The sequence below is a fragment of the Bactrocera oleae genome, chromosome 2 (assembly GCF_042242935.1).
Source record: "Bactrocera oleae isolate idBacOlea1 chromosome 2, idBacOlea1, whole genome shotgun sequence".
NCBI lineage: Eukaryota > Metazoa > Arthropoda > Insecta > Diptera > Tephritidae > Bactrocera > Bactrocera oleae.
Window position 1 is genome coordinate 58,348,550 of NC_091536.1, and position 27,086 is coordinate 58,375,635.

Genomic DNA, 27,086 nt, shown 5'->3' on the forward strand with positions numbered 1-27,086 from the left:
ATTGATATGGAAATTCAAGCATGTACACCTTGTAGTGTATCAATTGACGAATGCTTGGTATACATATCCCTGAATGTACTGTCATTTATGTCGGTGCATCAGCATTGGATGCAACAGCTTACTTCTGCAGGTGACGGCTCCGTCATTAACTCAAGTTGCTGCCTTACGGCTGATGTGGGCATAAGAGCGGAAAAACATATTCCGCTTAACTGCAATGAGTAAAGCAGCCGTTGATTAAATCTTGTTAAGTGAAAGCATGCATCGGATGGTGCTTTTGAGTGCTTAATTTCATGAGGCTGACATGCCCATGGCGGTGTGAAAGCGCGGATTCTTAACTTATTCTTCAGTTGCAGCGCGAAATGCATTTACATTAATTCCGCCGTGCATAAATGTCATAATCGTTACCAGAATACTGATGATGTATTGAAATACACTACTGCGCAAAATTACTCAAACGGTAATGTGCACAAAATAATTCAAAGCGAAACAGTTAAATTAACAATTATGAAATCCAGTTTATACTCGAATCCGATAATATTGTATAATGAAAATTGGATTTAGTCTTCCGCTTTTGTTTTTTACTAAAAAAGCTCTGGAGATATCTAAGTATTCTTTTATAATATGTTCCCATATAGTTACGTTGTATAAATGAAACTATGAACACTTTTCAAATCTTTGAGTTTCCATCACTTATTGTTTATTAATATTCATCAAAGTTGTCCTAACTCAACATTTCCTTACTTTAAAATCACCAAAATTCAAAAGCAAGCAACCCATTAAATTTTGTTATACAGTTATATAGCTTAATACTTTTATATAATATCTTACAAAGTACAAGCATTCTAAACAACTTATCTTCGACAGCCTGTGACGTCACCCTTTCATATCCGCTGATATACCTGTTCCGAACTTATTTGTTTTGTAACTAGGGCTTACTCTATTTAATTGCGAAAATTTCCTTGAACTTTTCCTGAAGTAGCTGTTTATATTACAGTTGTAACAATCTAAAAATACATAAATAAATGAATTATTGGTTGAGTCAATCAATAGTGAAACAAAAAGTGGTCAATTAGGTCAATTGTGCAAAACGTAGCGAATGTACCAAAAGTATATAGCTGTCATACAATTTGAACGATCAGAATTAAGTGTTTACCCTCCTGATTTGGTTGCCGTACAGTTTGTCCTCTTTCAAGCAAAACAGCAATCGTACTGCAAAGACTAAATCGCAAAATTGGAAGATAGAGATGACATAAATATGTTGAATGATTTTACCGAAAATCAAATTTTGCCAAAACTGTGCTTTTATTAAAAATGATATGCATTTTTCAGCCTGCCTATTATAGTAATATTTATATTATTACTTGTATATTTAGAGACTTGCTCTTTCCATCCACTTACTCCGAACATTCCCCATCAATGTAGGCGTATACTCTCCGATTGCCTTTGAGTTCACCGTCATCCAATTGATGGTGCAGTTTATACGTGAGCATCATAAAAACGATATTATAACTAACAAGTAAGGAAGGGCTAAGTTCGGATGTAACCGAACATTTTATACTCTCGCAAAGTCAAATAGTATACTCGTTTGAGATTTCTTTGTGGATTGGCTGATATTTTCGGTAGAAGGTCAACTATAGGCACTGGGGTCCACATATTTAGTACTTAGGGGCTTAAACAGTTTTGGTTAGATTTAGACAATTTTTGGCCACAAGGTGGCATACTTTAATCGCATTATTCACGCAAAGTTTTATCCCGATACAGTCATTGTTGCCTGATTTGCATAGTGGAAAGTGAAATAATCAGATGGAATTTAAAATGGTGTTATATGGAAAGTAGGCGTGGTTGTAGTCCGATTTCGCCCATTTTTGCACTGTGACATAGAAACATGAAAAGAACGTTATGCACCGAATTTGGTTGAAATTGGTTAAGCAGATCTCAAGATATGGGTTTTCACCTAAAAGTGGGCTGTGCCACGCCCACTGTCTAATTTTGAACGCGGTTCCTATAAAGTCATCTCATACCATCCCAGAGATAAAATTTAATGACTCTGGCGTGTTTAGTGCTTGATTTATCGCGCTTTTAGTAGTTTTTAACAGTACCGTTATATGGGGAGTGGGCGGAGTTACCACCCGATTTCAACTATTTTCACACCGTCAATAGAAGTGCTCAAAACATTTGCTTCTAGTGAGTTTTGTTATTATAGCATTAGCGGTTTAGGAGATATGCACATTAAACCTATTAGAGGCGGGACCACGCCCATTTTTACCACGCCAAAAATTTTAACTGCAGATGCCCCTCCCTAATGTGATCCTGTGTACCAAATAACAGTCTTGTATCTTATTGCGGAGCTTAGTTATGGCAAGTTATTTGTTTTTGATTAATGGCGTTTTGTGGGCGTGGCAGTGGTCCGATTACGCCCATCTGCAATACCAACCGTCTCACGGTACCATGAAACATGTCTACCAAGTTTCGTAAAGATATCTCAATTTTTACTCAAGTTAGAGCTTGCACGGACGGACGGACAGACGGACAGACGGACGGACGGACAGACAGTCACCCGGATTTCAACTCGTCTCTTCATCCTGATCATTTATATATATATAACCCTATATCTAACTCGATTAGTTTTAGGTGATACAAACAACCGTTAGGTGAACAAAACTATTATACTCTGTAGCAACAGGTTGCGAGAGTATAAAAAGAAAGGCCAAAGGGTAAATGAAAATGGAAAATGAGTGAGAATTCAGAACATTTTTTCCGAAGTGTATGGTGACCCTTAGATTTGTATTTGACAATTTTGTACACAAATAAATTTCGTATTTATAAAAATTGCCAGGCTTACTGATTTGGGATATGCAAATGTGCCGAAATGTAAAAAAAATATAGAGCTTATAAAAAATATAATTGCGTGAGCATTTGACAAATTAGTTGGCTACTTATCCTTGCACTCGCAAGGAGATTGTTTCTGGGGGATAATTGATTGCAAGTAATGCTGAACAAAAGAAAATTTCCAAACCTATGGCGATGATATTGGTTTGGCAATAAAATCACAATCGGAAATAATGGAGTACATATTCCTATTGAATTATGCATAAAAATCTCAGAGCATGTTCTCTTTCAAGCCATCACCTTAGGAATAGCACCGTAGAATTGTAATTATCTTTCTAATGATGCATATTCGCTTGGCTAACATATCGCCACAAGCATTGGTAACGGCTTTCCTAGTCTGTATTTGCACTGCTTTAATTTTGTATACAATTAAATTATTTAAGATTTATTTATTTTATTTTAATTCGTGTAAAACACCTAAATTACTCAGCCTTCAAATGAAAATGAAATTATTGAAAAAAAGGCGATTTATTTTCAAAGATAGTCTTTATTTAACTCAATAGTCTTGTCCCAGCCAAATTCTTTAATCCATATGAAAAACTAAGTTTCAGAAGCTCTTCAAAGTAAGCCCCTGAGACGACAATAACTTTCGCAGCGACTTAAATGTCTGCTCGGCGAGTGACTTCTTAAGGTTAGAAAAAAAAGTCGTTTGAAGCCAAATTTGAAGAATACGGCGGTTGGTGCAGCAGTTTGTAGACTAAGCAGAAGGTTCGCCGGGTGTAGTCCACAGTTTCGAAATTTCCTTATTTTCTAGTGTGTATCTTCGGATCTGTGTTTCCATTTAAGGAGAAGAGTTACTTTAATCAGTTATTCATGTTCATTGGTTTCACTGCGCGATTTATCTAACAAAAACCAGAATTAGAACACGGACCGATATTTCTTTTTCCTAAAATCTGAAGACACACTCACTTTAACACTCGGTCAAAACAAAACTACCAGTCTGATTCCTAGTATGTACACGATAGTAAATTTATTTTGCGATAATGACGCATTCACCAAGTAGTTATCAGACCATCCTTATATGTAAATACGTCTTTCTTAAGTGCGGAGCTAAAACTGTAAGTATTCAAAAAAAGTGAGAAAAGGTATGAAATTCGCTTATATTTTAGTACTAAATTAAATACCAAGAACACGTGTTCCAACATTTACGCCAATATCTCTGTATACGACTTCCTTTACAACGCATATTCCTATTGCGAATGAATAGTACGACCATCAGGCCGCTGGGGTAGCAAACAATTCGGGCACCAATTTCAGTTCGACTTCGCCGATTGTAAAAAAGACAATATGGAGCATGAAATTGAATTGGGGCTATCCAAACGAACAAGACAATGCCTATATTGCACCGCTAACTTATACGCGGTGCTAGTGGCTTTTTAATGTCAACATATTTATACGAAAGGAGGTGAGTGTTAGAGAACATGAAAGAAGGAGTAGTAACTGTGTAAAGTGGAGGCTTTTAGTGGCAAAATGTTAGCACATTGTGCGTTCACCGTGAATGTCTGTTTTTAAATGAGGGGAGCAACATTTATTTTTATTTGCGTCACACTTTGCTCCTTCTGCTTTTGCTTTGGTTTATTCAATCACCTGTCGACGGTTATCGCCATTAGTGGAACCACCGAAGCGCTTATGCTCAGTGTTGTTATAAATGGTGATATTTTGCAATATAGTTCACCGAAAGGCCAATATTTGTCCAGCATGGAAAAATAATTGAACCCTTGGTATGCCCTGTCGAAAGATTAACAGCGATGAGAATGCGGAAGAGCATAGAGTTATTAAATTAATGGGAGTATCTTAAAAGTTACCACCAACCAAAGGGAATTTTTGGTTAATTCATTAGAGAACGTCAACCAATATTATTTCCGAGTGCTTTGCGTAGTAATTGTTGTAAATAATATTATGGAGATGAAAAGTCGCTTATAATATACGGATACATCTGACCTTTAAGGTTACCAACCTTCAAGGTACTGTACTCTGGCGTATTTGGAGTGCTTTCAGTTCTCATTTTTACCTGTTGGAATTCCACATATCTTCAAACTCAATTTACGATAATTTCTTCACATGAAATGTCGATGAAAATGTTTATTTCAGAAATACCTCAACTAATCCTGTGTTTTTTTGTTTATTGTATTACCAATATGTTTACTTGGCAGCCTTTAATTGTTGTTAACATCGGGCTGTAGCCAGCTTCTTCTTAGTTGATTTTCACCATATTCATTCCATATTCATAGTAAAAAATATTTCAATGACCAATGAAAACCAAATAGAGCCCACAAAGTATTCCTGAAATGTGGCAATACTAAAAATAGTGGGATGTCCTTATACCCTTCGCAATGCTGAATTCTGAGGGATTGCTTGCTTCAGGTCCAATTGCTGACAGTATATATTTGGATTAGGTGTTTGATCGTAGGTGAGCAGCATGTGGCATGATTTCATGCCAGTTCCAATAAACACATAGCAAAACCTTTCTGACCATCATCCGGGCCTGAACACCGTTTTCGCCTCCTCATCGCAATTCGACCGCTATTATGTTCCCTTTCCGTTGTTGTAAGTGATCTACTTTTCAACACCACTAAGTGGCTTCAGAATTGGATCGATTTTGTTGCGATTCAGTAGCGATTCGCTGATTCGTTTCGCGTGTGGGTATAGGTTTTTACGTGTGGGTATAGGTACCATCCAGCATCTTTTTGTTTAAATGCTTCCACATGGTCTTTTATTATTCACATTTTCAGCCGCATTCTCTTTGTTGGTGTCCATCTTTGACATTTTTAACGCTTGCTCAAACCACACTCTACCAAGCGAACACAAAACTGTATTTTTTTGGTACGAAATCATATAAATTTTACTTTTCTAACGGAAAGTAATGGATTTTTATACTCTTGCAATACGATACCACATTGTATAATAGTTTTGATCACCGAACGCTTGCTTGATTCACCTTAAAATAATTGAGTTAGTAATAAGGGTATATGGTATATATATACATGATCATAATGATGAGATGAGTTGAAATCAAAACTGAGATATTGTGACGAAACTTGGTACACATAAGAGAGGTTGGTATTGCAGTTGGCTGGAGCCACGACCACATAACGCCATTAAACGGAAACCTATAAAGTGCCATAACTAAACACTGAATTAAGATACAAAACGATAATTTAATACATAAGTTTGCAGTGGCAATGGCAACTGAGGGATAAAACGTGTTTTAAAGTGGGCATGGCCTCGCCCCTTAAATGGCTTAATGTACATATCTTCCAAACCACTTAAGCTATATCAAACAAACTTGGTGACAAGAAGTAATATTAGCATCTTTAAAAATTCTGAGAAAATCATATAATAACCACGCCCACTCCCTATATAAGGGTTATATTTAAAACAACTAAAAGTCCGATAACTGTGTGAATAAATTATTTCATCTTACGTCGCATTAAAATGGGTAAGAGCAAGTCAAAATTTCCCTTAGCCCCCATATACCTAACATAAATATTTTGGAACTTCCGGTTAACTGTATACCGCATCTATCAGTCAATACGTAAGAAGTCTTAGTGTATCCTCTTGCCCTCATTGAATGAAATCACGGTCAGTTACACCTGACCTTTGCCATTCCTTACTTGTTTTTCACTAGAGAGATTACAAAAAATTAAAATAAAATTATTGTTACGGTGCACCGGTATAAGATAAGCGTTTTTTTGTGAAAATGAAATACTAATTTTAAATAGGAAAGAAAAAAATATATACTCAAAGTATTGACCATTGCATTTGCTGTCGATGTTGATGGTTGTCTTGGATTAACCCATGATTTTCTCTGTTAAGGATTCTTAAAATAAATAAATTTTTCATCGCCAGTGACTTTTCTATGCAAAACTGATTTTTTTCGTGTCTTTGAAACAAAATAAAATTTTTTTTTTCGGTTTTCCATTTGTCTTACATTCAATTCATGTGGCTTTCCGAAAATCATCACTTTCCGGTACAAAATATAACATTTCCGACATAATGAAATATATGATGTTGTTAATTCAATGACTGTAGGGTTATTGAATATGTTTATCAGATGTCATGCCAACCAAACAGAAAAAAAATTAAGGCTCGTTCACTACAAATGTTCCCTACCAACACATTTGTATCTTAACGCTCACTTCATACCGGTACGCCTGGTAATAGAGTGCCACATATTCGTTTGAACTTAGGTGACCATATTTTTCCCAGCAAAATCCGGGACGGTTTTCTTAGCCATCGATTTTTTCCATATTATAATTCACTGAAAATCGCGACGTATAATAGGTGAGAGACCAACACAGTTTCATTAAATTCACTCTTTTTTTATTTCTAAGCCCGGGAATGCCGGGACGCTTAACTCGGAATCCGCACTGTCCAGGCCAGACCATGACGAATGGTCAGCTAAGTTTAAACTCAGCCTCATTATAATTTTGCTTCCTTCTTTCTCTTTTTATCAGTGATTTGGTACATATACAGTACATATTAGTTTAAAGGCACCAACTTAATTGTTGTCATGTTCATATTTATTAAGTTTTCAATAATTAATTGAACCTGCATTTTAATAAATACCTTCACAAATACGACTTGGCATCGAGTTCACTAAATTTTGCAGTTCCGTATGACCAAAATCTTCCCAAGCTTCTTAAATATCCAACATGAAAGTGGTCTTTGGACATTTTCTTTATAGATTTTTCTTAAATCAGAACTTCCCGCAGAACACTTTTTAAGTGCAATGTTACGCTCCCGAAAACATTTTAAAGACTCCTTAGAAACAAGAATGGCAGCATTATCCTGTTGAAAACTGGCGTTCTTATCACTTTTCTCATCCAAAATAAAAATAAGAGCATCATCCAACATTTCAGTGTATATTTATACACTGAACAGGGTATATTAAGTTTACCACGAAGTATGCGACATCCAAAAGTAAACGGCGGAGACCCTATAGAGTATGTATATAAATTATCGTCGTGACGAGCTGAGTTAATTTAGCCATGTCCGTCTGTCCGTCCGTCCGTCTGTATATATGCGAACTAGTCCCTCGGAACCGCCGATATCGGATCACTATAGCATGTAGCTGCCATATAAAATTAACGATCGGAATTAAATGCTTGCTTGGAAAACTTTTTGATTTGACGAGATATGTTCACGAAATTTGTCATGGATTATTGACAGAAGATGTAATGCAAACTCCGAACAAATTGTTCATATCAAACCACTATATTATACAGCTATCATAGAAACAGGCCGATTAAAATCAAGTTCTTGTATGGGCAACTTTTTTATATGATATAAATAGAGAACCCATTTTCTCCGAAATGTAATTTAACTTGTAGGTAGAAATTTAATTGGAAATTTCATTTCCAATATTTTTACATTGTGATCAGATTAAAGCACTTTACAAATAATATACTATAAACAAATCAGATTATTAAATTATTTATACTGTCCAATTTGAGATTTCAATAAATATTATCTTATATCCGCCAAAAACTGTTTTGCTTGTGCCAAAAGTAAGGTATGAATGGTAGGTAATTGGGACAATAAGTTAAAAATTGTGTTAAGAATACATACATAAGAGTACGGAGCAAAAATATTATTTAACTAACCCTTAAATAAACAAATCCCAAATTTTTAAAAATACATTAATTAGAGCACTAACTTTGAAACATAATTATTAAGTTTTAACACCCTAATTAACTGATAAGTAGGTACAAAACAAAATCTAGGTAAAATAATAGGTAGGAAATAAACATAGTTCGGTAAAAAAAGAAACGTCTATAATGATCCATTTGTAGTTCACGCCTTAATATTGCAACTGTGAAGGGTACTATAGCTTTAGCGCAGCCGAAGTTATGGTTTTCTCTTGTTTTGTGTTGATTTTAGGCGTAGTTTTGCCCCCTGTACTTTTTAGGAGTTCAAACCTGATCGATGAGCGTGAAGCTTTGCACGAATCTGTCTTTAATGTACACCACCCCATGACCAAAAGTTGTCCAAATCGAACCAAAACTTAGATATATAATTAAAATTCCGAGAGGATCTTTTTCTAACGATAGTACGTCTGTGTGTAAAAAATGGGTTGAATCGAATCAATGCTTCCTTCAGTTTCCATATATCTAGTATACAGATTTTTGAACTTCCGGGTGACTTTATACCGCATATATCGGCCAATAGGCGAGTTATCTCAGTGAAAATTAGAGAGTGTGTTTTAACATAACAGTGTATTCTTGTGTCTAAAATAGAATTTAAAATTGAATGAAAACTTGAGCCCATACATAATTAATTTCAGAATCATCCGGCTGACTTTACTCCATATGATTAGTGATGGTATGTGAGGTGCCTTAATGAAACAGTGGGAGCATTTTATTAGTCCGTGGCATGTTAGTAGTATCTGGTATTGGCAAAAATTTATAAAATCGGGTCAGTACTACCCTTAACTCCCATATATTACTTGTAATGATTTTTATTACTTTAACAAGTTTTATGCCGAATATGTCGGTCAGTGAGTATTATTTATATATAAAATTGTTTCAAAATGTGTTCTCGAGTATATCTGAGCAATCTTAAAATCAATCCAAGCCCGTCCCTTTCGTCCTTTAAATCATTCTTGTTGATCAAAATTTAATACAAGTATAGTAATTAAATCAAATGAACAAGTTTTCTTAAAAAAGATGTTAGCGCTGAATTACATTGAAATTGGTCTAGACCTTAGTCTAAACCTCATATTTAATTTAATAAGTTCCGCTCCTCTGATTGACGTTTTCCACGTCAACTCATTATAATCAAATTACCCTCTCAGTTGAGTAGATATCACATACATGTGTCTCATTTGATGGTGTTTTTAATAAACCTTTAGCTGACAAAAACTAAATAAAATATAGCAACAAACTAAGTCTAAGTTTATGAGATTCAATATTAGTGCTATATTTACCAAATTGTATTGCAATTTATTCACGATTTCATCGAATAATGGATGTTTGATTCTTTCGTAAGATTTTGTAATAAAGTTTTGCCAGCACCTGAAGGAATTTGAAGGGCTAAGAAGAAGGTATAAAATGTTACATTCGAACTTAGCCCTTGCTTACTTGTTATGTATGCAGTATATTAATTATGTATTATAATATTATATATAGATTTTATACACGAATGAGAATGAGAAATTTATACAGGTTTTTAAACAGTTTTGTTTATCATTTTGGTTAAACTCTAATGTATTAAATTTGCGAGCTATCAGTACCTATTAAGAGCACCCTGTGTATACTTACTTAATATTGTGACGTATACTACGTGGCATGAATAGCCTGAATAGCATGAGGAACAATAATTAGAAATGTATAAAAGTTACCTGTAAGTAACTGTGTAAGTAAGTTATTTGCGTAAAATATAAATATTACAATAGTTTTTTGGAACTTAACATACTAGCAGCCATCCAATCAATTATTTTTTACCTTAACTTTTTACTTATAACGGACAACCAAAATGTTTACGTATGTATCAAATAAAGAATTATCTTATATCATTTTCAAGATTTAAAAATCCGAACGAATACAATATATATTGTAAAATTAAACACCTTCGTAAACAACACTAAAGCTATAATGTTTGTAAGTTTTAGGAACTTTCGACCTCTTATAGCACTATTTTGTTAGTTCAGTATAAGAAAAACAAAGCAATCATAAATATGGAAATATATACAAGCATGCAAAAATTCGGGGAAATTGTCTCGGCAAGCATATGGCGCACCGTAAACCAAAAATGGCAGACACGCAACTTGTAAAGATAAATGCCCACCGTGATTTAACAACCATTAATATTTCTCTACGAAATCGATTAAATGACTTTTGGCGTGTGAAAGCGTAAATGTTGTGTAAAACATTTTTTAAAATTTATTTAAATTGTTGAAAGATGTTCTTATACAATACTATATGATATGCAATACTAAAAAGTTTTCCAATTAATATAAAGACATTTGGACTTTTTTCGACGACACTCAACTTTTGACTGAAAAAAGTATTGGCTTTCTATATAAAAAAAAACAAATAAACATTTTCGGTTTCTAAAATCAACATCTGTATTGTTGATGCCATTATAACAGAATTAAAAGTATGTATTGCCATAGCAATGCGTAAATTAAGTGCTAAAAGGACGAACGATCATACGCGTAGCCTTTCTAAATGTAAAATTATTGTATCGAAAAATGTGGCGTGAAAATAAAATTGCTATATTTGCAGGAAAAGAGTATTCTGTTTTGTGGCTCAAACCGTAGCAAATAAACACACCCAAATTCATTTGCATAGTTGTCCAACAATATTTTTTGATATTATTAGTATTTGTCTTTATCGAGCTAACCCTCACTCCTGGTGCAAAGTGTTTTGTGTCTCTGTCATTTTGTTTATGGCCCTTTGTCGTTTACAACAAGTTCCGACCGCCAATCATTTTGTTTACCTTTAGTAAACTTTCATATTTCAAAGTGTTTGCGTAAGTCTTTCGAAAGCTTGAAGTATTAATTTGCATAGGACTGTTTTCTTACCTTTTTTATTATTTTATACATTTCAAGCTTTATTCAATTAAATAACGCGGTTGAGCTATAGTTTACTCTCTCGATTTAGCGAGTATTTATATGGTGTACCGAATTATCATGAATATATACTTATAATCGTTCAATGGAAGGTGGAACTGTTTAGTACTCAGTAATCATTTCAGAACTCAGGTCGGTGAGTGCTTTTTTATCACAAGCAAATACAAATTGCAATTATTTCGGCAGCTATTTGTGGAACTTTTTCAAAGCTTATGCCTATCAAGATATGCTGTTCATGTTTACGAGTAAGGATTTACTCTACAAAAGCAAGGCAAGAATTTAGGAAAAATTATACACTTGACCCAGATGTTCTTCTACTTTTATAACGAGTTTGAAAAATATGTAGTCTAGAGGCTTTCAGACGAAACCTCCGTTGTAGTGATGACCTTCTTCTTCGAATTACATTTCTGGCCATCGAGTGAGTTTTTCAAAATTAGAATCAGCCCAATAACTCGTCATGTAGAACCCTGTGAGCTTTCTTCTTCATCAGGAAGTCCACTCGCGCTGTATGAACAGTTTTCGGAGCAGATTACCGGATAAAGTCCACTGTTTCGACTGCTTTCTCGTTTTGGGAACACGCCTACTTCCACACCCGGTCAAAACAAAATTATTTTGATTCGTGTGACAGTAGCTTCTACCAAAATGCACTACACGATAGTAGCTGTTTCTTCCGATAGCGGCGACATTAGGGGATGAGGCTGAACGCTTATTGAAATGGTCTAGTGAAAGGTTTTCTCTGTATAAATCAACATAAATTTCAGAAGGCAAAAAAGGTTATATGTAAATTTTAATTATAACGCTTTTATAAGATTCGCCTATGTGTTTGTATGTACATATGTATGTTTGTTATTTTTTTCCGTGGCATTTAAGCTGAATGACACTGACAAAGTACTGCAAATAACAGCAAAAAAAGAAAAAACGTTAACTTCGATTGCACCAAAGCTGTACTACCCTTCACAAATATTAAGGTTCCTTACAAGAACTTGATTCCGATCGTTCAATTTGTATGGCAGATACTCCGTCAAATGAAAAAGTTTTCCATCCAATCACTTTACTTCGATCGTTCAGTTAATATGGCAGCTATATGCTATAGTGGTCCGATAACGGCCGATACGACAAATGAGCAACTTCTTAGGGAGAAAAGGACAGATGCAGTAGATCAGATAGCTTAAAAACTGAGGGACTAGTTCGTATATATACAGACAGACGGACATGATTAAATAATATACATGGTGTGCAAGGGGCAACTGTCAATTTCAACTAAATTCGGCATGTGAATCGGACCATAACTGTTCAAGCCCCCACATACCTAATGTGTGGACCGCAGTGCGAATGGCTGACTTTTTCCCAAAATATCAGTTAATGAGATATGTTATTGAAATTCAGAAAAAACGTTTCTTTTATAATAATATACTCTTATGTCAAAAATGCTTTACATGGGATCAATACTTCCCTTAGCCTCCCTGTACCTAATAAATAAAGGCCAATGCGGGAGCTATTTTAATGGAATTGAGACAGCGTAGTTTTTTTTAATAACAGCGTACTTTGTGCCTAAAATGGATAAAATCAGGGGAAAACTTGCCTTAGTCCCCATATACCTGATATTCACGATTTTAAAAGGTTCGGCTGGCTTTACTTGATCTGTATGTTTGAATTTATTCATATATATATAGGTATATATATATAATTGCTTGAAAATAACTTAGGCTTAGGTATACAATGTCAAAAATTAATGCCATCAGCTTCTCCATTTCTCTTCTCAAGTATACCCTATATGATGACTTTCGACTTTCCACCTGACTTCAAACCGTTTAGGTTCGCCAAAATGTATGACATTTTAATGAAATTAAGTAGACACGTTTTCTTAGAAGTTATCGAGTTATATGAATGGCTTGGCGCACAATATAAATTAAATTTGTCTTAGTCTATACCTTATATTCCTAATATAATCAATTTCGATCCTTTGATTGATACCATACGTTATTCGTATACATTCGAACATTGAAGTTGAACCCTTTCGCTACATTTTTATACTCTTGCAACATGTTGCTACCGCGTATAATAGTTTTCTTCACTAAGGATTGTTTGTATCACTTAAAATAATCGAGTTAGATATAATGTTATATAGGTGAAATCGTATAATACCGCTCACTCCCCATGTAGCCGTTTTGTTAAAAACTAAATAAAAAACTAGAAACCTTTCCTGATAATAGTATGTCTGGTTGTCAAAAACGGGTTGAATCGGGAGAATATTTTCCTTAGCCTCCATATACCTGATATAAATATTTTCGTACTTTCGGGTCACTTTATATCGCTTACTTAATAAATTTCGATCTATTGGTTGACATTTTCCACATAACCTCAATATATTAAATTTAACCTCTTCGATCGTGTTATTATCACTACATTTAGGTGTCTTTAATATTATTTTAGCTGACATTAACTAAAATATAGCAATAAATAATGTGACTTTAAAATAATAGCCTTCAATATATGTTAAGAAGATACCGAATTTGATAGTTAGTTATTCACGATTTCTTCGAATAATGAATGTTGAACTCACTCGCAACATTTTTATACTGTTGCAACATGTTTCTAGTTTTGTTCACTTAACATTTGTTTGTATTACCTAAAAATAATCGAGTTGGATATAGGGTTATACATATATAAATGATCAGGATGATGAGATGAGTTGAAATCCGACTGACTGTCTGAGTAAAAATGATGAAACTTGGTACACATGTTCCTTGAGAAAAAACTGAGAACTGCTTCGTAGAAGGGCGTAATCGGATCACTTCCACGTCTACAAAACATTAACTCAAACCTTATTGATTGTCATAAGTAAGCCGCAAATTAAGATACAAGCCCGTAATTTGGTGCTGCGATAAATCAATAACGAAATACGTCAGAGACGTTAAATTTTACGTTCGAGATGATACAAAAGAGCTTTATGCGACCAAGTGCTAAAGTGGGACAATGGGCGTGGTACTGCCCATATTTAGGTGAAATATCTGCGAACTTACTCCACCAATTTCAACCAAATTTGGTACATAAGATTACTTTGACATTCCCATGTTACGATCTGTCAGTGCTCGGAATCGGACAGTTACCACTTCTACCTACTTCCCATATAACCCAACTTTAAATTCCATCTAATTTTTTCACTTTTCAGTATACAAATCAAGCATTAATTAATAGATCGGGATACAAGTTTGCACGAATATTTCTTTTTGGGTATGCCATTTCAGGTCTAAAAATTGTCAAAATCGGACCATAACTATTCAAGCTCCCAGATACCGCAAAAGACTATAGCTGACTTTTTGTCGAAAATATCGGTCAATCTGTGAGATATATAATTGAAATTCAGGGAACATTTATTGTTGATAATAACATACCTTTGTGTGAAAATGGGTTAAATCTGATGAATATTTCCCGTATTTTGGAACTTCCAGTTGACTTTATACTACATATATCGGCCAATGTGCTAGTTAATTTTAATGAAATTCAGAAAGCGTCTAATCATAGTGTGTCTTTGTTACCATAAGTCAGGTACAAAATATTACACCCGAACTTAGCCTTCCTTACTTTTCATTTAAAATAAACTATATTTATTTTTTGGACAGGCTTCCTGCTTTTGGCTTGTGTCTAGATGTTGCAAACGGATTGATGCTTTCAAATATTAACAAATGCATATACATGTGAATGTACTGCAGAAAGCTTCATTGCTTCTACAATTTGTTTTATATTTGTCTTTTGCAGCGCAATTCGAACGTCTTGAGCTGCTAATAGAAAGAAGGTTGACCTCTACAAGGCCCCAACTTAAAATTAATCAGCAATAGGAATTATTGCAGACTCTATTAAAATTTATGCAACACAGGCTTTATCAGACGTTTTATCATACTCAAGTACCCAGAGCTACGTTTATGTTAAGCTAAATGCTGTCATTATTTATTTAAATTAAGTACATTTGCTTATCTAATTATAAAAGTAATTTAAAGTTCAGATTTTTTTGCGATTTGAATTTAAGCCTAGCAAGGCGTGTTTAATGTCTCGCTACGGAAAACAAGACCAGCCACTTCCACGTGAACACATGCCACAGACAAGTCTAAGGACGCGAGTTTAGTGCACGTCAGCTAATTTTACTGTGTCGAAATATATATGTAAGTAGCAGTAACATATGCATAGGTACCTCTTTGTACCATGCGAGTGGGGTTACAAAAATAAATGTGTTTGCATTTCACTTCTGCACTGTTTGCCTCGCCCAGAGCTTTAAACATCTGTAGTTAGTTCTGGTAGCTATTTTAAATGCGGATTGATTTTAATTTATCTCCCTACTACGTCATTAGTAATTGCTAATTTACTTTTGGCAACATTGTGTTCAAAATTTTTTACTTCGATTGCAAATTGAATTGGCGACAGAAGTTGCATGAATGGCAAAATAGGCAATAATATGTTTTTGAATAATAAATATTACCGCCGAATTCCTTCTATAATGTAAATAAAAAATTCTTAGTCAACTGTCATTGCTCCAATCTTATGTGGTATTATTTACTGTCCAGAAATTTGCATATTTGTTATTATCATAAATTTAAATATATATTGAGCAGTGTGCAGGGGAACATGGACAGATGGACCTTCAAACGTCTAATATAATGTAAATATGTTTCATTTTAACGTCGAATTAGTATTAAGGATAATTTGATGCAGGATATTATTTTTAATGCCAATGAAAGAAAAATATTTGATCCATTTATCGACTCGTTTAAGCTACACAATGAAACTGTAGTGTTGGTCACCAAAACATTTAAGTAAGAATCACCTACTCGTCGACTTCTCTTGTCGTATGTCAATGTTGATTTACCTGAAAGTATGTCGAGTACACATAGTGATTAGCCCGTTTCTTTTGGATTTGAACAATATCATTCTATTATACAGGTTGGTTGAAAAGTGAGTGGTGCTCACCAAGAAATATCACTACTAGCTCCAATTTTTTTTTTCTCAAGTTGGTACATCTGTCGTGAGAACACATGCAAAGTTAGAAGTCAATATGTCAATTAATCCTTTGTTTACAAGCCATTTGAAATTGACGTGTCAGATTATTATTAAATATGGAAATAATTGAATATCGCGCAGTGATTAGATTCTTTGTTTCGAAAGGCTTAAAACCAAAGAAAATTTATGAACAATTGTTTAAAGTGTATAAGGAGTCCTCACCTTCAAAACTTATCGTTGAGATTTGGGCTGGTGAATTTAAACGTGGTCGTACTAGGCTTGAAGACAATCAACGCGAAGGACGACCAAAAACCTTAACTACACCAGAAATCATTAAGCAAGTTCATAATATTGTTAGCATAATTTGGAGCGTTTTAAGCAGAATAAAACCGACTCTGTAATAGAAAAGCTTCAAATATGTTAACATATGTATGTGTTAGAATAATACAAATTTTGGTCACAATCTTATTATGAATAATTTAAATCTTATTAATTATGTGTTCACCTGCAATTTTCCAAGCTAAAAGAATTATAATCTAAATTTATTATATGTTGTACTTATACCATAGAATCTTTAATTTCATTGTATATATTCATAATACAGTTATTTATGCCATATATTATATTACCAGTGATTGATTGCACTAATCAATGGTCCGTATTGTACCGATAAGTTGGGAATAATTATCTTGTAGGTCTTCCGCTAAGCCGCCGAAAGCAGCACGAGTAAGTATTTTCGCTAGCGATGATTACATCCGACTACTACTCTACCACTCCCGCCTCCTATGCTTTCGAATACATTTAAAGTGACGAGCTTGTAATGCCGTATGCTCATATCAATCATTGCCAACGTTAAAATGTGTGAATCGCGCATTTTACAGTACTACAGTAGAAATTACAGTGTGTGTTAATATATGGGGATCTCTGTTTATTTTTTTAGAATTGGGCTTTCTGCTTATTAATTATATGAGTTCTTCTGCTGAATTTCGCTTCTACATTTTGTTTTGTCTTTTACCTTTTTGTTGGACCTGTTTTACTTATACAAACTTTGCAGTTATTTAAATTTATTGATTTTGCTTTGTATCTTTATGGTTTCTTTCGAATTTATATTCTGTTTTTGGAGATTTGTCTGTTTCACCTTTCACCGAAACGCACCTGCACTCACACTTTTGAAAACTGTACATAGCGCTCGGAATTAAATAAAATCCTTTATGCTCTTTGGGCGCTTATTCTTAAGTTCTGCGCTGAATATATAAAATGAAATGTATACAAATATCTACGTATTTTGTGGCCACAAAAATGCGAAAGCAGGAACTTTGTTATTTCTTTGTCTTTCTGGCATTTACTTCTCAGGAAAGTCATTTACTTGCGTTTTTTCTACACGTGTACTCTTACATAGTATTACTACATCTTTCGGGTCTCCGCCTCTTCAGCGCTTGCTTAATAAAATTTCATACTGAAATAAAAATTTACGCTTGGCTAAAGTATGACAAAATATATTTGTACAACCACTAAATCGCTAAAATATCTTAATTCTAAAATAATTAGTGGTTGGCTTTATACATTTTATATCGGTTGTGTTTCTAACTTTGGCTGTTGAGACAATACTAAAACACCTGTCACATCACTTAGCCACAGCTTCTTTGTTGTTCTTCGAAATTAATGTTGTCATACTATTCATACATATTGTATAACCATTTGATTGCAAACTTTGTACAAAACGAAGTTGGAAGCACCTTTAAGATGCCTTCATAAATACAATTGTAAATTGAAGTAATCATGGGTAACACTTGGTACACTTGTACACACGTTCATGGGTGCAATGTAATGGAAATAAAAGTATGAATGAGTAAACAAAAAAGTTGTTGTCGCTTTGCCGCATAATTGTGTGCAAATCTGCTAATACAAATTTTTAATAAACACACTATAAGTAGCACAGCGTCATTTGTCATAGGATTGGTAATTTTACAAAAGCAAGAAAAAGAATTTGCGGCATCCATGTGGACTTCGTAATGATTCCTAATTTAATATACATATGTATATATGTACATACGAGAATATATAATATAATCAATCTCCAATTTCGTCTAAATTAGCTATAATAATTGATGAAAAGAAGTTTATTAGTTAATTTATTCTTTGTGCTTCTATTAGTATAATATTTTGAATTATTTTATCTGTTTTACAAAGCTAGGAATGGATTGTCTACAGTGTCTAGAAGGAGTTCTCATAATCTTAAGAAAAAAACAAATTGAAAGTTTTCCTTACAAAAAAATTCTATTGTCAATATAGGTAGATATAACATAGCCGGCTATATAAATGTTTTTTCACGTCACCTAACAGGGACAGCATTCTAATACTTTTTTTATTTTAGCTGTAAAGACATGTGTAATAAATTACACATAATGAAGGAGCTATGTTGCTATTAAATTATGACATTTATCTTAGTAAAAATGTTCCTATACAAAAGTAAATACGTAAATTTCAGAACCGATTTCACTGTTTTCTAATTGTGAAAAAAAGTAAGTAACCTTTATAAAGATTTCAAAAAAGATTTAGTTCTCGCCGCGTGTTACTGTGGCTATGGTGTACATTAAATACTACATATTAACTATTAATCCAGGCAAAACGTTAATGATGGTGTAATAATCGAATGGATGGTATTTGAGGGTTAATTTTGAAAAGTATATAAATATTTGTTAAATAAAAATATGATGAATTTTCCACTTGGCATTTTATTGAAAATTATAAAATTATACTCCTTGTTTTAATTTTGACTACATGGTTATGTCTGAAAAAATATTTTTTTATTTGTGAATTGGTTTACTTGCAACATAACTGATACATAAACTATCGTAACTTTTAAGTTGGATCAAACTGGACACAGCGTACTAAATTTAACAAAAATCTGTTCCGTAGTGTAGGAGTTTACCCCAGACCAAAAGTGACACGTAATTTTTTATATCTAGGTACATGCCAAGCCTATTTTTTAAGAAAAAAATACTCCTTTTTTTATATTCATAATTGTATTCATACTATTGAACACGGATTGATTTGTTTGCAAACTATATTTTCTGGTATTTACTTTGTAATTCTCATTCAATATATTTGAACGTTTGTTTCTTTTTTCAAATATCGAGAACGGTTATGGTTATTGCTAGGGATTTATGAATTCATCCGCTAACTATTTACACTTTATTTATTAGAATTGGCCTATTAGATTTATCAGCCGTAAGCCTCTTCCTGGCGAAAGAAGGAAAAGTCTATGTTGCGCTTTATTAAACTGATTTTCTGTAAACTCTCAATTTGAGAGGTGGTTGAAAAACTAACTATAGACAACGGTAAGAGTAATCAGTAGTCATCTATATAATCAAGTAGGTATTTATGTAATTTTGTATATATAAAATATTGTTTTCGTTGTGGTAACGGGTCAGTACACAAATCAATTAGCAAATTACTTAATGATACTAAAAGTTAATCATTGATTTACCAACAATTAGTGGATAGTTTTTTGTACATTCCACGTGTGTTTGAATATCATTAACTATTCAACTGAGTATATGGCCATGTTGAGTTCAGTACAACTCTAACATTCAAATGGTGTTGCCTTTTTCGGAAATAGTAATTCAGTTGTGTTAACTGTGGATATCTTGGCCAGCAGGTGTCGTCCAACAACAGCTTGTCACGATAAATGAGAACTTAATTTTGTAAAGCACAGAACCATATAATAATAAGAACGTATTGACAATATATTTTCATCAAACAAAACGAGTATGCGTGAAAAATATTTTAACGGTTACTGGTTCCAACGTAACGGAATACCATCACACACTGTAAAAGCATTATTCAGTTTGTGCAAAGAAAACCTTCGGACATTATGTGAAAAACATACACATTAAGTCTTGGCCGACATATTCGTATAATAAATAATTATTATTGCTTACATCCCGACTTAAAAAATGTTTGACCCTATGTGTACTTACATAGGTGGGAAATTGTGTTACTATTCAAGATAACTTCGGTTACACCCGAACTTAGCCCTTCCTTACTTGTTTGTGTGTGAATTGTAAGTTAGGGTTAATTAACTTAATTTCTCCCCACATTATTGCGACCACATCGAACCTATGTTAATTCACACTCCCCAACTTTTGTAAATTCTTTCACCGATTAATAGTGGCAAGCGCTTGTTTCGCTCAATACAATCTGATTGCATTTGAAAGTCTAATTCGATTGCATTGTTTATGCAATGTACTTTGTATTGGCAGTTGGTACAATTTCACCGGAAATATGTGGTTCGCGAGCTCAAGAGCGTAAACATGTACATATGTATATCTGTGGAATAATATTTGTTTTCTCATGGACAATTGTATTAGGTTTAATAAGCAAGCACTTTGATCAGCTGATTTGACAGAACTGAAATTAGAAATTAAAGGAAAATAATACACAGATGGCTAGTTTTACAATAAAACGATTACCCAATTTAACTAATATCACTTTGCTTTGGAAAATATTAATATATAAGGTTAATTTTAATTTATACTATTTGCATTAGAATTATGGAATTTTTATAACTATATTAGGCTGATGCTAATAGCCTCATTAAGGTAACAGCTATATTAAGATATTTTAGATCGAAAAAGTATTGAAATTCAACAAATAAGTTAACTCAGAGCACTTAATTTAATTATACACGATATTTTATGCAAGTATAAGCGAACAGCTAAATTCCTCACTATGTTAATATTACGTACGAAGCGAAAGAAACTAAGTTTACTATTAGGAAAGTCAAACATCGCAAATTAAAATACCAATATAAAATTAAATATTAAAGCAAAAATTTAAAAACTTTATTAGCCAGATTAAACACGTATTGCGTCATTTTTGTATCTTTATTATAATGAAACTTTTTGATAAGTAGAACTATATGTAAATTGAGTATTATTAAAAAATGGGGAATGAACGAACACGAAGATATCGGTGTGACTATTCATAAATCAAAAATTATTCTTTAAAATAAACCTAAGTAACTAATGACTTTAATTTATTTTCTATTTCCTAAATGATAATAGCATTTTACTTTAAAAAAAAAACTATCAAAAAGTATTCAAAGCTTTCGGTGTTGAAAAAGGCTAATTCTAGCTCTTCTGTAACAAGTATGCTTCGGTTTTATTTCTATCTAATTTTCTCACTTAGATTGTATGAATCCATAATTTTCAAGCACACTAGGACATTATTCAGAGATAATAGAGTCTGAATCATATCCGTGATTACGCTTCTTCACAACACACTGAGAAACCATATAATTTTTCTCGGTGTGTCAAGAGCAGCTAGTATTCAATTGACAATTGTGATTTCAAATATTTTCATAAAATTATACATTTAGTACATACATACGGCCAAACTAACGTGTTCATTTCATTTTTATTTATGAAAATGTAGATATATACATGTGGGATCGGACTATAGTGGCAGCACTGATACCGAAATCCATTAGCGTATTGACACCACAAGTCCCTATACACATTGGACATTTGCTGAAATCCCTCAATTAATTAACGGCATTCCCGACCATCATAACGAACGATCGTTAGGTTGGACCGAATTGCCTAAGATTCATAAAAACTTACCGAACTATGGACATTGCACATCAAGTCGTCAGCGAGTCGAGCCAGGATCTCGTTTCTGAAGAATATATGTATAAAGAACAATAAAATAGTTATAAAGGAACCCACATATATTATATGTAATTCACTATACTTCTTCTCTTGATATTTGCAAAATGCATGAGTATATACAAATAATACGTTTTATACACTACTAAAGGGTGATCGAAATGAAGGTAATTTTTTCAATAGCCTTTTTTTGACAGATCATGCGTGAGTCGTGTCAAGCTGTCATATTATTTTTGTTCAGTACTGTTTGGCATTTCATCATGGAAAGACTTACGCCTAAACATCGTTTAAAAATTGTTCATCTTTATTACGAAAATTCACGTTAATGTGTCGCGCGCTTCGCTCAACTTATGGTCAACATAATCGACTTACTGAGCGTACTACTCGCAACACCATCACCCATCTTGAGACCCAGCATTCATATTGGATAATATTTGACCGAATAGACCAACGGTTGAATGTAGTTTGTGGGCCGGTGGAATCATCGGTGCATATTTCTTCAAAAATGATACCTGTGAGAACGTTACCGTCAATGGAGACCGTTATTGCGAGATGATAACCTACTATTTGATGTCTGAAATTGAAGCTCGTGATCTCGGCGACATTTGGCTTCGACAAGACGTGTCACTTCCCACACATCGCATCAATCAATGGATTTATTAAGAAAATACTTCGGTGAGCAGATAATTTTACATTTTAGGCCGGTCGATTGGCCACCAAGATCGTGTGATATCACACTGTTAGACTTTTTTTAAGTCTAAAGTCTATGCGGACAATTCCGCCTCAATATAGGGCTTGGACGAGCCATCGAAAATTGAACTCAACGGGTGGACCATCTAAGACGTAGCCGCGCCCAAGATTTGAAGGATATAATCTTCAAAAAATAAATGCCAAATAATGTTCTTTATAATGATAAGAAACATTTTCCATTAGATTTGATTTTTATTGTTTTTTTCTTTAAAAAAGTAGAGAACCTCGGAATGGATCACCCTATATATAGAGAGGTTTCCAGATTAGAAATGTTAGAAAACAATTTTTCACCGAATATCATGAAAAAACTTGAAGCTGGTGATTTAATAAAATTTCATTCTTACTTGTACTAAATTCCTTCAGGAAAAATTGGTAAAAATATATTGTATATATCGAAAAACAATAAACTAACTCGTTAAGGATATTTAATATCGGATGTGACATTTTGTACTTAATTAAATATTTTCAGACCAAAATTGTCTGTCCAAATAAGAAACATATTTTTATTGATAAGCCACTACAGACATATGTATCTTATCTGAACATCTGTTTTTCAAATTTGAAGACTAATGAATAAATCACAGTGTACTAAGAAAACTGAAGTATCAAAAAATAAACAAAAGATATTATACATAAGTAACATCAATCAAACTAATCAGTTTTAAAGTGACATTAATCACGGAGTATACTGAGAGTAAATCCTATGTACGGTACATTTGACAGGTCAACGAAGAAGAGAATTTCATTTATGAGTCACAAAATTAAATTAATTATTATGATTTATTATTTTCTACAGAGCTATGTAAAAATTGTAAAAATTCGTATGGGAATATAATATAATATAATGACCTAGGCATAAGCAGAGAGAACATTTCATTTTAAAAATAGTACAGAGTACTGTGAGCCTTTGCAATAGACTAAATTTGCAACACGTAAAGCACTTTACAGTTTTTTAATTTCGTTGTACTCCTGCCAGCAATTTTTAAAGAGAGAACATTCGGATTAATCTCTATAAGGTAAAATTGGCAATGGCTCTTTAACTCATATCTTTAGAACTCAACTAGGTATTAATCAGTTTCAAACTAATATCTTTCGGGTATAGTTGGAGATAGATTAGTTAAAATTTTGTTTACATTTCGCTACAATGCTAGCGTGTACAAATTTTCTTGTTTTTTTGTTTAAAAGCAGATTCTCATTATGCACTTTCGGGTACAATTTCTTCAAAATACCAAAAGTGTCATTAATAACAATTTTCTTTTCGACTAATCGGGGAATCATCAAGATGGCTTTTATTTGAGTTACGTAAATGATATTATATGAAGGTGATTTATGAATTTCCCTATTGGAATAAAAGCGCAGTACAGAAATAAACAGAGGTAGAGTGGCTAACATATTAACAGACATTCATATAAGTTTGAAAGACTTGAATTGTTGGCATACGGTCAACAGAAAACCCCTGCAGAGCTTAATGACTTAGTACACTACCATATACCGAGTTACTATATAAGTTGTTTTTGAGAAATATATAGAAAAATAAAGAACTTAAAAATGTTCAGAAATAGTTGTAAGCAAAATTCAATGTACTAAGGCATTTGAATCGAAGACTTATCAAATAGATCCACCTAGCACTGGAGTAGAAGTATTGTATCATCTCACACAAGCCCTCAGATATGGTAGAATTATGACTAAGTAATTTTCTTCTGGAAGGTAAATTAATCTTGAAATATAAGTAAATAAAAATTTTAAGTAATTACGAAGAATACTTTTGAAATTTAATTGCAATAAAATGTTTTTATTACAGCAAATAAACACTTCTTTTCTCATAAATCTTTCATTATTTATTTGTGTAAACTGCCGGAAGACAATTTTCTAAAGGACCTATTTAGAATTATCAAGACATTCACTTCTTCTTTACTTACAAGTATACATATGCATATTCAAATGTTTCTCTGAAATTTTGAAGTTGATTTGGTAATATTTTCGGAAACATGAACGCCTTTATTAATGCGTCACCAAGCCAACTAAATTTATCTTTAAACTTTAAGTGTAACAAACAGTATGAAAAAAAATCGAAAATTTTTTTACGATAGGTTCAAAATAACATACTACAAATTTAAATTAATACTTGTATATATATTTAATAATATTTTTTGAGTTACAGTCTTTTAAAATGTAACAAATCAGTTAAACCAACACTTTTGGTTTACCTTTAGACGAGTTTTTTTCAAAACCGAGCACTATCAAAGGTTTTTCACTTGCATGAAAAATTGAATGACGTGTGTTTTGCTCGAAAGGTCGAAACAGTTAGATCAACCGTTTTGCAATATACAGATAAACTCTCTAAATACATTTCTCCGATACTAAATTTTTAAACATTTAAAAAAATTAAATTTTTGGAGCATTTGTGAAAGTGAAAATTTCGATTTTTTTTCCATTGTTGTTTATCTGATTGCTCCATTTTGTTCCACTCAGTTCGTTTTGTGGCGCAAAATGCCAGTTATGTTATGAACTTTTGTAGACTCGTACTTAAAGCCATATCTATTATATATCATACTTATATTCGAAAATCTTAGCATACTTAATTGATATTCCTAGAAATATTAAGGAGTAACTAATTTTAATTTTTGCTATCACAATTTTGAAAAAATGTTGCTTTTTCATAAGTTTTGATTTTTTATATAGTATTCAGATTACTAAATAGAGCCCTCAAAACATTTAATTATTCCTAGTTCGGAGTGAACTTTTAGAGTCACTTTTAACCAAAGATTAATACTTATTAATTCGGGTACTTTGCATATACAATTCTGTTGTAAGATATGTGTTTTAAAATAATTATTTCTTTTTTGCAACTTTAATCAAGTAATTTTTTCAAAATTTAGTTTCCAGAACTTTTCAGCATTTTATTTGTATATTAATATATTTTTAATTTTTAACTCACTCACTTTTTAATGCGACATGTGCGAAAAACAGTAAACACATCAAATGGTAATATAAAAAGCATTATTCACACATTATGCAAATTTCGTATGAAAGGGGTTAAGAATGAGATTTGGCCGTTTTATATCACTGGGGGTTGCAGATTGTTACTTGACAATCAAAAACAAAACAAAACAAGTTGAATTTTCTCACTCCTTGTTGTTGTGCATAAATTATGTTTCAGTAACTGTAACTAAAAGCTTTCACATGCAAGCTTATTAACACCTCGAAGTTTTTTCTTATTTTTAAATCCAAAAACTTTTTTACAACAATAATACAACAACACTCTATAATATTTAATTCGTAGACTTTTCTCTTCTCATTTTAATAACTGAAAAACAATTTTATACTCAATTTAAATGCTGATTTTAAGCTTTTCAGAAGTTAAGATTAGAATTCATCATTTAGTTACTGGTGAACTGCTGGGTCAGTTGGTAGCAATTTTTTTTTATTTTTCCATACAAGTGTTTAGTATTCTTTTTATGTGCACCAAAAATACTTAATTTTTATTTATTTTGTTTTTTGTTTTATTGTTTTAAATTATTTATTTCAATCTTTTTTTTCGCTAAAATATAAGCACTTCTGTTCTAAAAGCTTACAAACCACAATTTATTTCTTCAACATTAGTAATTTCGTTTTTTAGCGTCGATAAACAAACGTATATGCCACAAAAAATATACAAACTTACTTTTCACAAATAATTCGTTGTTTAAATTTAAGAAGTATTTCTTTTCGCTTTTTATTAACATAATTGTTGTTTAATGATGATTTTTATTACTCTTTGAATGTTTATCATGGTGTGGAAAATATATTCTTTTTCATTTCCAAAACATGCCTTAAATAGTTATTCATGTTTATTGGCAGAAACAAAAAGTCTTACCTTGGCTAAATATAATACTTTCGTCTACCGCATTTCAGAATGTTTTTTACTAACGGATTGCGTTTCCACCGACCACGTTCTTTACAATCGCAGTACTAAATGTATCTCGACGTACTGAAACGTCGCCATTGACGATGGCCGGCATTGGAGTCAACATACTAAATCTATAAACATTCATGTATTTATATCCTTTTGAGCATTCTCGCAGTGCGCACAGTTGAATACAAATTGAGTCTTCTTAAATTAAATATTTAATATTGGTTGAGTTTATTTTAGTGATTTTAAAAATCATCAAATTAAAGGGTCAGAAGTGAAATCAGATAAATTTTAAGAAAATCTCTATAATTAAATA

General features: G+C 32.7%; 1 long non-coding RNA gene across 1 annotated transcript; it reads right to left on the minus strand.

Annotated features, from left to right (window-relative positions):
• Positions 1–688: 688 nt before the first annotated feature.
• On the minus strand, positions 689–26,837 carry LOC118683911 (uncharacterized). Its single transcript, XR_004979736.2, has 3 exons — positions 26,735–26,837; positions 22,084–22,138; positions 689–1,004 (listed from the first exon to the last, which is right to left on the minus strand). It is a non-coding gene; the product is annotated as an uncharacterized lncRNA (long non-coding RNA).
• Positions 26,838–27,086: the final 249 nt, after the last annotated feature.